Below are 14,201 nucleotides of genomic sequence, written 5' to 3' on the forward strand. Positions count from 1 at the left end.
AAACACAACCTGAGGAAATTATGTCATGAATGCAAAGAAGAAGATACAGATGTGTCTATGATATTCTCAATTTCATAATCATGTGCAATATCCTTATGAGATGGAACATAGGATCAAAACATGTCCGAGGACACTGGCAGCATACACAAGTTGTCAGTACGACATATGATCAAAACCATATCAGATGACACTGGAAGTATTCATGAAATATCAATTGATTGAAGACTCCATAAATTGTTTGCTTTAATTTAAATCGAAATCTCGATGATCATTGTATTCTTGTATGCTCTGATGAAGACCACAAGGAACTCGGATCCAAGTCGGCGACTTATCTCGATCATCTTTTCGGGGCTATCAGCTTATATCATCAAATTCTATCACACACATTTTTGATTGAACAACAATTGTTATCTAAATGAAACCAAAATAGGTTTTTTTTAAAACAAAAGGAAAAGTAATAAAAACTCAGATATATTTTCACATAATATTTGTATGTATTTTTGTGTCTCTAGAGTTCATAAGCTCTTTCAGGCTATTATAACATTTAACCCGGTGTTTATTGTTTTTCCCAAATATTAATATCCCTGTCAGGGTTTATCCTTTTATCAGGGGCCCCTTGTGTTTTCCATATATGAACTGGCTTTAGATACTGGATTGTCCATCAACATTTTTATCAGCCAATGCAATTTCACTCATGTGAACTACGTTTGAATGCTATTCACGTACTCATTTCCTTTTAATGCTTTATTTATATTTTCTTCGTGCTCTTACACCACTCTTTTACTATTTTTGAACTGCATTGGATAAGAATTTTGCATTTTTTCTATGTTAGTTTTTTAACATGGTGACCATGTAGGAACATAAAAACAAAAATAATTTGCCAAGCAATAGGTCTCGCATTTGCGAGAGTTTAAGTAAGCTAATATCATTGTAAATCGTAATATCGTTTTAACAATCTACACATAAATAAAAGGCATTGTCATTTACAATGGCAATAGCTAAAACTCTGTAATTGCGAGAACTATTGCATTGCAAATGCTTTTTTTTTTTTTAAACCATTGCTTGGTTTTATGAAAATTATTTCAACTTTTTTAAGGTTTCTTATTGTTTTTGCTCTGCTACATTTGCAGCTGCTTGGATCCTTTTTTATTCAAAACTGTTCAATAAAATGAATCTATATCGTATTTGCAGAAAAGATGGTTAATGATTCTTCCGAGCTAACCAATGTATCTGGAAAAGCTCGGTTTTGTAGTAAACGATTCTGCTTACATTTTCCTACATGACTGGGTTTGATTACAGTTAAAAACATCTGGCTACGCTGTGAACATCTTATTGTTATGTAGGAAAAAAACTACTCACGGAGTTGGATAAAGGCAGACTGTAAATCGTTGGGAAAGGTGAAAACTGGGAACTTAGCCTGCCAAAACAGACAAGCAATTTACACAACCTTGCTTAGAGCGCCTTGAAGACAGATACGTTGTTTTTTGGCGCAGCCCAGCTTGCCTCGGGAGTGAGGGAGACAGTTTTAGTTTTATTCACAGTAAGTGCCGAGAATCTGCGTTGAGTCTGCCCCGCTAGGGGTGTTGGTGCACAGCGGCACTGTCCATAGCGCCATGAGTGGTGGTGAGCAGGAGGCGGCACCTGTTTGTGGAAGTGATGGGAGAACTGCGAGAGTGCACTGATGCCTCGGAAGACGAATAAGCAATGGATGGATAGATGCATACGTGAATTGATCTCAGCCACTTTTTTGCTAACCATGCCACCTGCGTTTGGACTCAAGACATAGGCAAATCAAGCTGGACCCTGCTCCAATCGGAACAGTCCATCCCAAACTGTCAGGCCAGGTCCCCACTAAACCCGAAAACAAGCAACCCAGGGCCCCAATACCAGCAGTATTGTAGTGAGGGGCCTAGTTGGACACACACCTACCCTCCTGAAAACAAAAGGTACGAACCACTGCAAACTTTACAGTTTAGCAGCAAAAGACTTTTAGACCTCATAAGAATTTTGGGGAATATGTTTGGTGAAATTATGTGGTAAAGAAGGCAGCAAGGCCCGTGCTTAGGATCCCAAGGTGACTCCTCACCACCAGGAACATCATTTTCTGGTTCATGTTTCCCTCTACAAACCATTGTGATCCAGAACTTTAGTCCCAGTAAAAACCCAGGTCCTCAATCTTCCTGTGATTGGATTCTCATGTCATGGGCTGGAGAGACATTGGACTGGAGGGTATTTTAAGGGAAAATGACTGGCTTCTCTGACCTTGGGGCACTCCATTGCAATCCTTACTCCAAGAGGAGGCTGGTAAGTACCAATACCAGGCATTCGGTATCAAGCATAGTGCGATTTATTGATCTTTCATGGAGTCACCCGTGAGAAGGACCAAGGTTTCCTACCATCATCAACTCTGATATTATTTGAAAACATTCTGGTCAGAGTGTGGATAGGGTCTTGGATCAGGGTTGTACACTCCTGCAAACAAAATAACAAACAAGTTATGAGCGCACCATAAAATAATTGTTTTTTAAAGTAGGCACTTCCTAATCTAGGGCCAAAGCTTCCAGCTTTTGTGTGCTTAGCTGCAGGTCAAGGGCAGGATGCTGCTGGGCTTATCTTACTCTCCCCTCTGACTGCTGATAAAAGCGGCTGCTGTGCTAAATATAAAGAACAGTGCCTGGATACATTCAAGTTATGTGCGCACCATAAAATATATAGAAGCGGGCGCCGCGCTCATACAATTTATGTGCGTGTCTCGGAATGAAAATGGAGTGAAAGCACTCATGACGCGGAATAAAATGGGGCAGAAGCAGCCACTGGCCAGAAGCATGACAACAATAAAGTTAAAAAGTTCTCAGAAACTGTTGATAACAAAGGCAAGCATAAGTACACTATAATTTACCGGTGCTCCTGAGCCTTGAAAGGAAGTGAGCTATCGGCTGCGGGAACGAGACAGGAGGCAGCCAAAGAAGAGTGACTCTGGACTGGACCAATCCTAAACAGGAGGCGGGAATTGCGTGGTTTCATCTATTATTGCAGGTCTTGCAGACAGCGCATGTGCGCTGATGCTCGACCTAAAAGAAAGTAAAAATAGCTAAGATACTTTGCAATGTGTTGCGTCGTCCACATGCATACAAATCAATGTAAGCAGATGCAGTTCCAAAATGGCTTCTGAGGCCCTGCGTAGCACTTTTATTGCTTGATGATATGAATATATTTCCACTAAGAAGAGAGGTGAGGTTCGGACATCATTTTGTGTATTCAACAAGTGATTGCTTTGCTCATGTCAAAAGTTAGTGTTTATTGATTAGATTACCAGGACTTCCTCCAAATGGTAATACAGCAAATGAGTCCCAGGGGACCTGTGATATATATGTTATCACCACGCCTGACCTGGAGGGTGTAAGGATTTGTCCTTGTTGATACAAAATATGCATGCAAGTGCATGCATGATGGCGTAGGCCTCAGTGACTGTTGTGATGCATGAAGTATGTGCCATGACTCACAGTGGCCACATTGGCATACTTTTTTGTATTACCATTCTAGTGTGTTTGAAGGTGAAGTAGTGCATATTTTGCTCTTTCATTTGTAGAGGTGCATCATAATCAAAAGTAGTCCAAACCCACATATATCCCTTTGTTGTACTAACGTGTGCCATTAGAACGTGAACGGTAATAACGCGAATTGTGGTGTGTTAGGGATATGTTCATGTAAACGTGAAAAGATTAACGTTGAATTTACATGTGATAAGCTGTAAACATTAACATGTAGAAATGGTAATTGCCACTGAAAATTATTCACGTAGTTGATGTGCTTATGTAACGTGTTAATCTAGAAGTGCTTAGTATAAGTGTTCATTTTATATGTAATTTTGTGAGGGCTGTGTGCTCTTTTCTTATGTTGGCCGATTTCTGTCTGCTTGAAAGGCTTTTTCCCTGGAAGCTCTCACATTAGATTTAATAGCTGAATATCATGTGCATGTTAGATTTGTTCTTTCTCATGTTTCTGTTACATTGAGGATACATTGAGTGTTGATAGTGATAATGGAGAGGTGTTGTATTTTCTCATCAAACCAAGCCTGGGAATCAAGGCCAACTCGCCAAAAGCTTGGGAGCATCGCTGCCTAATGGAAAGTTACCTACGCGGAGGTGGCCTGACTGAATGCTGTGATTTTGCAAAGCACCATGGGATACTACCTGTGGTATTGATGTATTGTAACTAGGAAAAGTGTACGGGGAACTTCAGCCTTGCCTTAAGAAAGAGAGAATCTTAGAACAAGCTCTGTAGCTTTATGCTACTTGACCCAACTGATGTGAAGAGACTTCTTAGGAAGGTGGTTCTGGCAGCAGCAGCAACTCATATTTATTTGGGATGTGCTTAATTTGCATTATATGCTTTTGTGTAATTACTGATAATTTTGGTAAAATTTCACAAAATTTCCAGTAATTACACAAATTGCAAAACTAGCAGTTGGTGCTGTATTTTAGCGCAAAATGTGTGCTCGTGTCCATTTTGGATTGGAGGAGACTTTCTATTCTAAAACAAATAGTGCAACAAAAAAAAACCCAAAGCGAACAGCAGGCGTCTACACTCTGTCGTACTGTATTGCAAACCTCATGAAATCACGAGATGTAATATATTAGCATAATTTAGTGAATTTCGCCTCACTAAAGTAAAGCAAAATTATGCTAATTACATCCGCCTAACACAGATTTCGCTTGGGCCTAATGTTAATCCTATTTCAGATAACCTGGCACCTATTTATGGTACTTTGACACATGCTACATGGCCATCTACCCAGAAGCTGTTCAGTGATACTTGATGTGTTGGTGTGGAGGAAGTTTGAGGTACAAGGATGCCATCTGTTTTCATGTATTTTGCCCAGCATCAGTAACGTCCAAGGTTCTCCGCTGTATACCCAATCTCACTTTACTGCTTACAATATTGGCCTTATCGTGTTCTCTAGTATGCACAATTTCTGTCTACAATGGAATGTCAATAAGAATTTCTTGTTAAAATAATAAATGTCTGGATTCTAATTCTCAAAATGAGTGTTGAAAAGAAAGTAATTTAAAATGTTTTGACTTGCAAATAGAAATGTGGTTTATCACGTGTCAAAGGAAATGATGGGGTTTGTGTACCACTCAGTTTTATTTTACTAAAACAGTAATTAACAATTTGATCAAGATTTTCTTTAAAAGGCATCATAGTTTGTAGTGATCTGTGACAGCAATGAATAGATGTAATAGAAAAAAACGAACATTGTTTTTTTTAGAATACATCCTAACAAATGTCAAGGTTTACAAAGATTGGAAAAAAGAAGGACCAAACCTAAGCAAGTAAAAGACCCCGCAGACCATTGAAAAACCTCATGAATAGATTGATGTATACAATTTGTAAACCTTGACCTGCATATGTTATCCAATACTACGACTAGCTGTCAGCTGTGGTGACCCACTTGAAGTTTCTACTGCATATTTGAATGTATGAGTCAAAACAGATTGTAAGAAGGACATTTTTCTAGTGGAGAGAGATATTTCAAGCATGTAGAATGCTCCTCACCTCACACTGCTGGTCGATAAAGCTACTTCATACTATTTTGAAGCACTGGTGTTCCTGCAGTAAAAATTTATTATTTAATATTAATAACAAAGCAGCAGATTTAATAAATAAATACATTTGAAACTTTATATCAAAACATGCTAGTTAATTCATACTTAAGGGTCCAAAAGAACAAGTTGTCAGTACAAAGATTTTGGTTGGTTCATTCTATATTTCTTTAAAATGTGCATTGCAATAAGACTACTTTTAAATACTGTGCCACAGTGTTTAGGCCATCCTTACGGTATTGCTATTGTGCAGGTTGTTCCAGAATTGCACGTGAATATTACCAGTATGTTCCAGGATTTATATGCTTTTACTGTGTAAAGCACCTCTCCTATTCTAGGAATGTAGACAGCATCGCCATACAAGTGCTGCATGGCTTTGCGTATGTGAAGAATAATTGCCATTACAATATTGAGGTTCTCCATAGTTTGCAATAAATTCAAAACAGATATCCTGGAGTGGGTGTTTTTGTGTCAAGGTCATTATTAGTTGGAGAGGAATCTATGTGGGTTAAGAAGAGGTTACCAAGCAAACCTCTTGGTTGGTTCTAAATCCAAAAATGACATTATATTCGCTGTGTGCCTTAACTTAATAAAAAAATAAAATAAAAATAAAACCAAAGGAAATGATGGACGGAGTATTGAACATTGCAAGCACTCACCCCCAGTCAACTGATCTGGGTTTAATCCATCACCGTTCTTTAGCCCACTCTGTCACCCCAGTTCAGACATGGCCATATGCAAATCAGTCTGACCCTGTGCCTCATGGGAACAGTCCAGCCCGAACTGCCAAGCCATGTCTTCCCTGGACCGAAAACAAGCTTCCTAGGACCGGTTTCTGGCATTTCAGCCGTCTTCAGCCAGGCTTGCTTGAATCCAGTGGCAAAGTGAGCAAGGGACTCACGTCTGAGCATACCCTGCCAACTTATGGCGAACAAAGCAAAAACCAAAGGAAATGATGGACGGAGTGTTGAACATTGCAAGCACTCACCCCCAGTCAACTGATCTGGGTTTAATCCATCACCGTTCTTTAGCCCACTCTGCCACCCCAGTTCAGACATGGCCATATGCAAATCAGTCTGACCCTGTGCCTCATGGGAACAGTCCAGCCCGAACTGCCAAGCCATGTCTTCCCTGGACCGAAAACAAGCTTCCTAGGACCGGTTTCTGGCATTTCAGCCGTCTTCAGCCAGGCTTGCTTGAATCCAGTGGCAAAGTGAGCAAGGGACTCACGTCTGAGCATACCCTGCCAACTTATGGCGAACAAAGCAAAAACCAAAGGAAATGATGGACGGAGTGTTGAACATTGCAAGCACTCACCCCCAGTCAACTGATCTGGGTTTAATCCATCACCGTTCTTTAGCCCACTCTGCCACCCCAGTTCAGACATGGCCATATGCAAATCAGTCTGACCCTGTGCCTCATGGGAACAGTCCAGCCCGAACTGCCAAGCCATGTCTTCCCTGGACCGAAAACAAGCTTCCTAGCAAGCCTGGCTGAAGACGGCTGAAATGCCAGAAACCGGTCCTAGGAAGCTTGTTTCCGGTCCAGGGAAGATATGGCTTGGCAGTTCGGGCTGGACTGTTCCCATGAGGCACAGGGTCAGACTGATTTGCATATGGCCTTGTCTGAACTGGGGTGGCAGAGTGGGCTAAAGAACGGTGATGGATTAAACCCAGATCAGTTGACTGGGGGTGAGTGCTTGCAATGTTCAACACTCCGTCCATCATTTCCTTTGGTTTTTGCTTTGTTCGCCATAAGTTGGCAAGGTATGCTCAGACGTGAGTCCCTTGCTCTTGGTCCTTATCATGGAGTCACATTGGCTTCACAAGCCGGAAATGTATTGTTAATGGCATCTCCCTTTCAATGCTTCTCTTCAACCAACAGAGGTCCTGTTAGAAATAGGGTTTCTAACAGGACCTCTGGTTGGCAGAGGTATGCACCCAAACAGGAACCACAATACCATCAGGATAAGTGAGGTACACACTAAAAGATCACCTGTGCTCAGCCTCTGGTAGAGTGGCACAGAGCAGTCAGGTTAATCTAAAGAGGCAATGTGTAAAGTATATGTGCACGCACACACACACACATGAAAACACCACAAAAAGACTCCACGCCAGTTTAGAAAAATAGATTATGATATTCTGAATAAAACAAGACCAAATGACAGAAATACAATGCATACAATTCAAGATATAATTTGTTTTTACAGAATAAGAGAAAAATAGTGCTTAAAAGTAAATAGTGCTTATGGGGTTACTGTAGTTTACACTGGACTAGAATAAAGTCAAGAGTCCGTGCATCTGCGACGGAGCACAGGGCAGTTACATAACTCACGCAGGGCCCGCTGAGCAAAGTACCTTAATCCTTGTCATTGAATGAATGCAGTAGTGGCTTGGCATGTTTCTGTGGACAAAATGATGAGTCCCGAATGTGAGGGCAATGCCCCAAATTTATCCACACTGGAGATGATGTGTTGATCTTCTCCATGTACTGCCGATGATGCGTTGGTCCCTGAAGTGGAGATTCCAGAGACGCTGCGGCAGTGCCAAGTGCAGTACGCCGGGTCCAGACATCGCAGTGGCTGTCATGCATTGATCCCAAAGTCATGGCAGGCGATACTTCGGTGTCTGAACACCTCAGAGTTATCGAAGCACAGATTCTGGCAGATGCAGCACTTTAAACTCACATCTAAGGGCCATCAATTGGATTGGCACCTCTTGCCAGACTAAGACTCATACCAAGTAAAGTCCAGGTGCTGGGATGAAATTGGAAGGATACATCTTTTATATCTCTGCAACTTCAGCAACAGGAGGCAAGCTAACAAGCCCTTGGAGAAACTTAAGTCATTAGGATGTAGAGAGCAGGTCCAGCCCTTCTCACATTCAGGCAGGAAGGAGCAGGCCAACACAGCAAAGCAGGTAGTAAAGTGACAGTCCCGCCTATAGCACAGCAGCTCTTCTTCTTCACCCTTCTTAGTTTCTGCAGTGTTCTGAGTACATGGTGTCAGAGGTCCAGTACTTATACCCATTTTAGCCTTTGAAGTAGGGAGCCTTCAAAGAAAGGTCTTTGTAGTGCACAGAACACTGCCCTTCCCTGGCTCCAGACTCACTACAGGGGGATATGCAACCCTTTGTGTGGGGCCAGGACAGAGAGCTTTCTGGTAGGAGTGTCAGTTCCTCCCCCTCATCCTGCTCACGCACACCCATCAACATGCAGATAACCACTCAGGCATACCTAACCCTTCATTTGTGTGTGGCTATCTAGAGGGAATGCAGGAAGCCAGCTATCACCCACCTCAGACATGTATTCTAGAGAGAGATGGCACAAAATGATTCAAGGAAGAAAATGCCAACTTTTTAAAAGCGGCCTTCTCAGAACTGCAATCTAAAAACCAACTTCACTAAAATATGTGTTTTTGTATTGTGGGTCCAGGGGCTCACAATTCTTTTTTCCTATCTTTTCTCAATTGGAAGCTACACTTATAAAATGTAAGAAGGCAGCCCCAATGTTGACCTACGGGAGAGAAAGGCCTAGTAGTCATGAAACACGGATTTAAGAGTATTTTACTACCAGGACATGTAAAACTTAAAAGTACATGTTCAACTGTTTAAATACATCACCCATACTAGGGGATGCTTAGAGCCTATCATAGGGTGACATATGTATTAAAAAGGAAGGTTTAGGCCTGGCTAAAGGTTTATTCTGCCAGTCGAAACGGCAGTTTAAAACTGCACATACAGGCTCAGCAGTGGCAGGCCTGAGACATGTTTAAGAGGGCTACTCGTGTGGGAGGCAAAATCAGTGCTGCAAGACCATAAGTAAGTGACATTTGCTTTCTAGGACCTGGGCACAAGTAGTGCACTGTACTTGGGGCTTGTAAGTAAATCAAATCAAATTTAAAGTAAATCAAATTTGCCAATCAGGGATAAACTAATTGTTGTAGAGACAGAACACATGCACTTTATTACTGGTCAGCAGTGAAAAGTGCACAGCTCTTCAACCAGCAAAAATGAAGATCAGCAGAACAGTCAAAAACAGGTCAGAAGGCAAAATGTTATGAGAAACCACACCAAGGATGCCAGTTCTAACAGGTCCATAAAACCAATGGGGAAAAATCTTTGAAGACATTACTAAGAGATTGCGTTGTAAGTCATGCTGTCACATGTACAAAAATAAAACCTGCATGTCCCATTCCTGACTCATGGAATAAGAAATTGACAGAATTTACCCATGCAAACAGGATCTGTCCACTCATCAACGCCACTTGTTTGGTGGAATCTTCATGTTTAAATGTCTAGTAAATGTGGCAGTTTTGGGGCATTCTTGTGAGGGTCTGTACAGGTAAGGGAAAACTCACAAGATTGCAAGTTATTAAGTTCTCACCCAAAACTTGCAGGTAGTAGTATCCTACTCAGACAAGCTCTCAAATTTCTCATGTCACGGGCAGGAGCCAATGCATTTCAAGGCTGGAAAGTGGAATGTATGTAACCAAAACAGAGACGGTTGTAAGATAAAAGGTTAGATTACGGAAAAAATATTTTCCACTGAAAACCATGTAAAATACGTTTCCCTGTGCAATTTCATTTTTGTGTCACATTTCTGTATATAGAAATGTACAGGGTACAACTGTGCATGCACAATTATGCATTTGACATCTGGAAATCAGCAGTTGTCAACGATTTTCCAGATTACTGCTAAAATTCGAATGAATTTTCCAAATATCATGTAGGTTATGATTATTGATCTACCAGTAGTCCACAAACTTTCCTGTTTTTCCTAAGTCTATACCCAGGTGTAATTTTTCAGTTGCTGAAATGTGTTGCAGTGTTTTCTTGCAAGTTAACTTCAAAATTGTATTACAATACTTTTCCTTGAAAAAAATGTAATGGCGCACAAAAGTCCAAATTTGAATTTGAAACTCCACATGCAGAAATCCTCATGAACAGCTACGTAAAGAAATTGCATTATTCACATAAATGTAGAGGAGTTCCCATTGAGAAAAACTTCACACATGCACTATCAACACCGATATACGGTACATCCTATTGACGCTCTAACAGACCTTGGCTAAAGCAAGGTTGCTATTAGTGGCTTGTTATTTAGAACACCCCACTTAATCTTTCTGCCCAACTCAATATTTTTTATTTTTTATCAACATTCGAAGAATGAAGCCATGCATTAATTCAAACTCATACCACGCGGGTAGCGGTGTCATGTTTGCAGCAGACACACAACTTACTGTGCTGTCTCACATGATCTTAACTTGTGACCTGCAGGTTACACAAAGATCTCTACAGCAGCTGCGTGAACCCCCTGAGCTGTTAGCCTAAGACCTGAACCTGTGACGGACAGGGAGGTACAGGCCTTGCTGTGCAAAGAGTACATTAATGGTGCTAGTAAACGGTATGATTGTGCCACCAAGTGGCAGGATAAAAAGCACAATGCTCGTGCATTCACCAAATAGTGAACACAGGCATGTGGGTGGAGGCCGGTGGGTGGGTGGAGCTGAGATCAGGTTGCCATAGGCTTGCAGAAGTCACGTGTTCTGTGAGGGCTGTGAAATCCCTGTAACGCACTGGTAGCCCAAAACTGATACGTGATTGAGCTCTCACAGAGCACCTCTGTTCTGAAGTGCATAAAAACTTTGGAAATTACTTTTTGACTAATTACTGACTAAGCGGTCTGGAACATGCATATTCGGTCCCACTATTTTACATATTTTCTTGGGAGCCTGTCCCACAAACGAGAAATCCGGCAATACTCCTCGCAGAGCAGGGCATGCGATCTGCCTCTACGCTCGACCTAAAAATAAATCAACTCAAAGAAACAAAAACTTTACATAAAATATTCCATAGAAAAAATACTGTATCAATCAGGCGCGCAACACCCATTGGACTCACAGGGCTTCAGCACCCCCCCTCGTCGTGTGTGGCAGCCCGGGATGAGACAGCTTCCCGGCGCACACACAGCCGCACCCGAGCACTTCACAGGTCTTTAAAGACCATTTGCATGTTAATGAGGCCTCGCTGTTGTTTCACCCCTTCTAAGAGCCCCTGCAGTTCCACTCTGCCTATGGCTTAAAAGATTCAGCCCCCCCCTCCCGAAATTTTTTCTTAGCCCCCCCCCCCGAAATTTGCCTCTAGTTGCGCCTCTGGTATCAATGTAATGTACTCATTAACAACTTAAAGTACATAAACCCGTGACATCAGATTCACATCACAGTTTATCCCTTAGAAGCTCATCTTCCGGCCGCTGTCAGTTTGTAAAAAAATCTGGTGCATTTGGTATTAGGAGATAATTTGCGATTGGGGCCCCGAAATTTCTACTGCCTAAAGGCCTCCAAAGGGTTTAATCTGGCACTTTACAAATCAGTTGGTGCTGTAATCGGAAGCCTGTTGTGTTAGGTCTCCATGGCAACTCAATACATTAGTGACACAACATTCACTTAATTGAGCTATATACTTCGCTTTTGCATAGAAGGAATTGACGTCAGAGCACTGACTAATCAAATGTCCCACGTGTGCCAAAACCAAAATGGTGAGAATTGAAAAAAAACGACACCAAAAGCAAACTGAACGATTGACTTCAATGGCCAAATCACAACTGTTACATATAGTCCATGCCACAACACACATGGAGACCAACTGGGGTCCACATTGTACCCACCGCTCTCCCCCTAGCAGACTTCCCTCTTGAGGGGAGCGGAACAGCTGAGGTGGACCTCCCACCCTCCAAGATGGCGGATGATAGCCTGCAGTGCCTACCTGCCTCACTGTAGGGTAGCTGCAGGGACACCATGTCCACTGACGAGCAGTCGGCGTCCGACTGGGAGGACCTAGCTTTGGTGCTTTGGAAACCTGTGGAGGCAGGGGCCAGCCCCAGGGCTTTAAGTGGGCCGGGTCCTGCCAGTACAAAAACAGAAGAAAGCTTATCTCTGCGAATACCATCCCTCACTGCTTTTGATGTAGCTTCAAAGAGACTAATTTTTCAGTTTTATATAGCGCAAACTTGGAGCAAACATGAGCACCAGTTACATTACACAAGGACATATTCATGTTTTGAATCACAGGAGTCAGTCTCAAACCTGCTTTCTCAGCTCTAAGTCAGCATCTCTAGCCTTACGCCACAACCTCTCCCACAAGAACAGAAGCCTTTTCAATATTATATACAACAAAGTAATAGCTGTTGCTCATTTAGCTTATGCGATTTGCAACCATTGACAAAGCTAATAGTCCTGGCTTGTTGTAGGTGTAATGTTACTTGTTGTGTTGAATAGCAGGATAAATGAACAGAAACAGCAAAATACCAGACGGGTGGGACACTGTGCTAAATACAGATTTTTAGCATAAGTGTTTTAGGCCATGCCTTTAATTATATCGGCCACGTCCCTAAGAGAGTCCCCGAGTTTTTTCATCTCACTTAAAGCCCTGGCCAGTCCGACACCGGAGCAAGAATATGACATGGTGATGAAACACACCCAGGGGGGATCTCTGGTTGCGGCCGTGGTGATGGCGGCCAAGCTGCGGCAGCTAGAAGAGCAGGGACAGCTTTAATCCTTCTCTGCTGGCACTCACATCGCATTTTGCACAGGTGCAATTCCGCCTGAAGCAGATCGTAAGAGCTAGTTGCGTGGAGAAGCTGCTGGCAGAGATGGGGGACTTTGCCTTCCGCGGTGCCCGCATGTGCTTCTGGGGAGTAGCAGAGACCGAAGAGGGCACCATCGGCCGCCTCTACACCCTGGCTTATTGGTGAGTCAGGGAAGGGGCAGGTGAAAGGCATACCAGGTATGTTCGGTAGACAGAACAGGTTGGTATGCGGACCTATAGACAATGGTCTGGCGAGTCTCCATCTGCCCGCCCCCTTTTCCAGGGCTTGACCGCTGTTTGTATGTTGCACTGTCCTTTAATAAAAACTTGCTAACAACTGATGTGAGAGACGCCTTTATTACCTAGTATAATGATACCCCATTTACACCCCTAGGAAAATGTTTTGGTGGCTCTGTTTTGTTTTTTGTTCCTGCATCAAGATGTATCAGGCCTATTGGGTTTGCCAGTTTGTCATCTGTGTTTGAGAAATGAGTAGCAACAATCATTTTGTTGAGAATAATGGCCAAGGAAAATGTTTCATTTTCATACATTTTGAAGTTGTAAATGTAATTTTGCTAAGAACTGTGGTAGTGGTTATCGGCGTCGGTGTCCCCTGTTGTGACCGGCCCCATCCTTCTCTGCAGGTAGTACTCCGATCTGTACAAGGCAAGCTTTCTGAGCTGCTGCAGGGTGTGACCATCTAGAAGGGCAGCCATTAAAACAAGCAGCGCCAGCCAGCAGTAAGCAGAGGGTGTTAAGAAAAAGTAGTGCAGTTCAAGAAAACATATGGCCCATATAGAAAGTATCCATGTAGCAGGGTCAGTGGCCAGGGCAGGAACAAAACACCCACAAGGCGGGACAAATGTGTACTATAAATACACCAACGAAAACTATTAAGGGGCATATTATCAAGGTCCGGCGTTAAAATTATCGCCGCTTTATCGGCAGAAAACTGCCGCTAAAGCGGCGATAATGGGCATGATAATATGCCGATGTGAATTCCCATAGA

At 42.5% G+C, this 14,201-nt stretch overlaps 1 long non-coding RNA gene across 1 annotated transcript in view; it reads right to left on the bottom strand.

Annotated features, from left to right (window-relative positions):
• The window catches only part of LOC146855148 (uncharacterized), a 29,569-nt gene extending 17,143 nt beyond the window's left edge, over window positions 1–12,426 (bottom strand). The window contains exons 1-2 of the long non-coding RNA XR_014980791.1: window positions 12,371–12,426; window positions 5,560–5,613 (exon numbers count right to left, since the gene is read on the bottom strand). This is a non-coding gene — a long non-coding RNA (uncharacterized LOC146855148). The remainder of the gene's footprint in view (window positions 1–5,559; window positions 5,614–12,370) is intronic.
• Window positions 12,427–14,201: the final 1,775 nt, after the last annotated feature.

Source organism: Triturus cristatus, chromosome 4_1, assembly GCF_964204655.1.
Source record: "Triturus cristatus chromosome 4_1, aTriCri1.1, whole genome shotgun sequence".
Classification (NCBI taxonomy): Eukaryota; Metazoa; Chordata; class Amphibia; order Caudata; family Salamandridae; genus Triturus; species Triturus cristatus.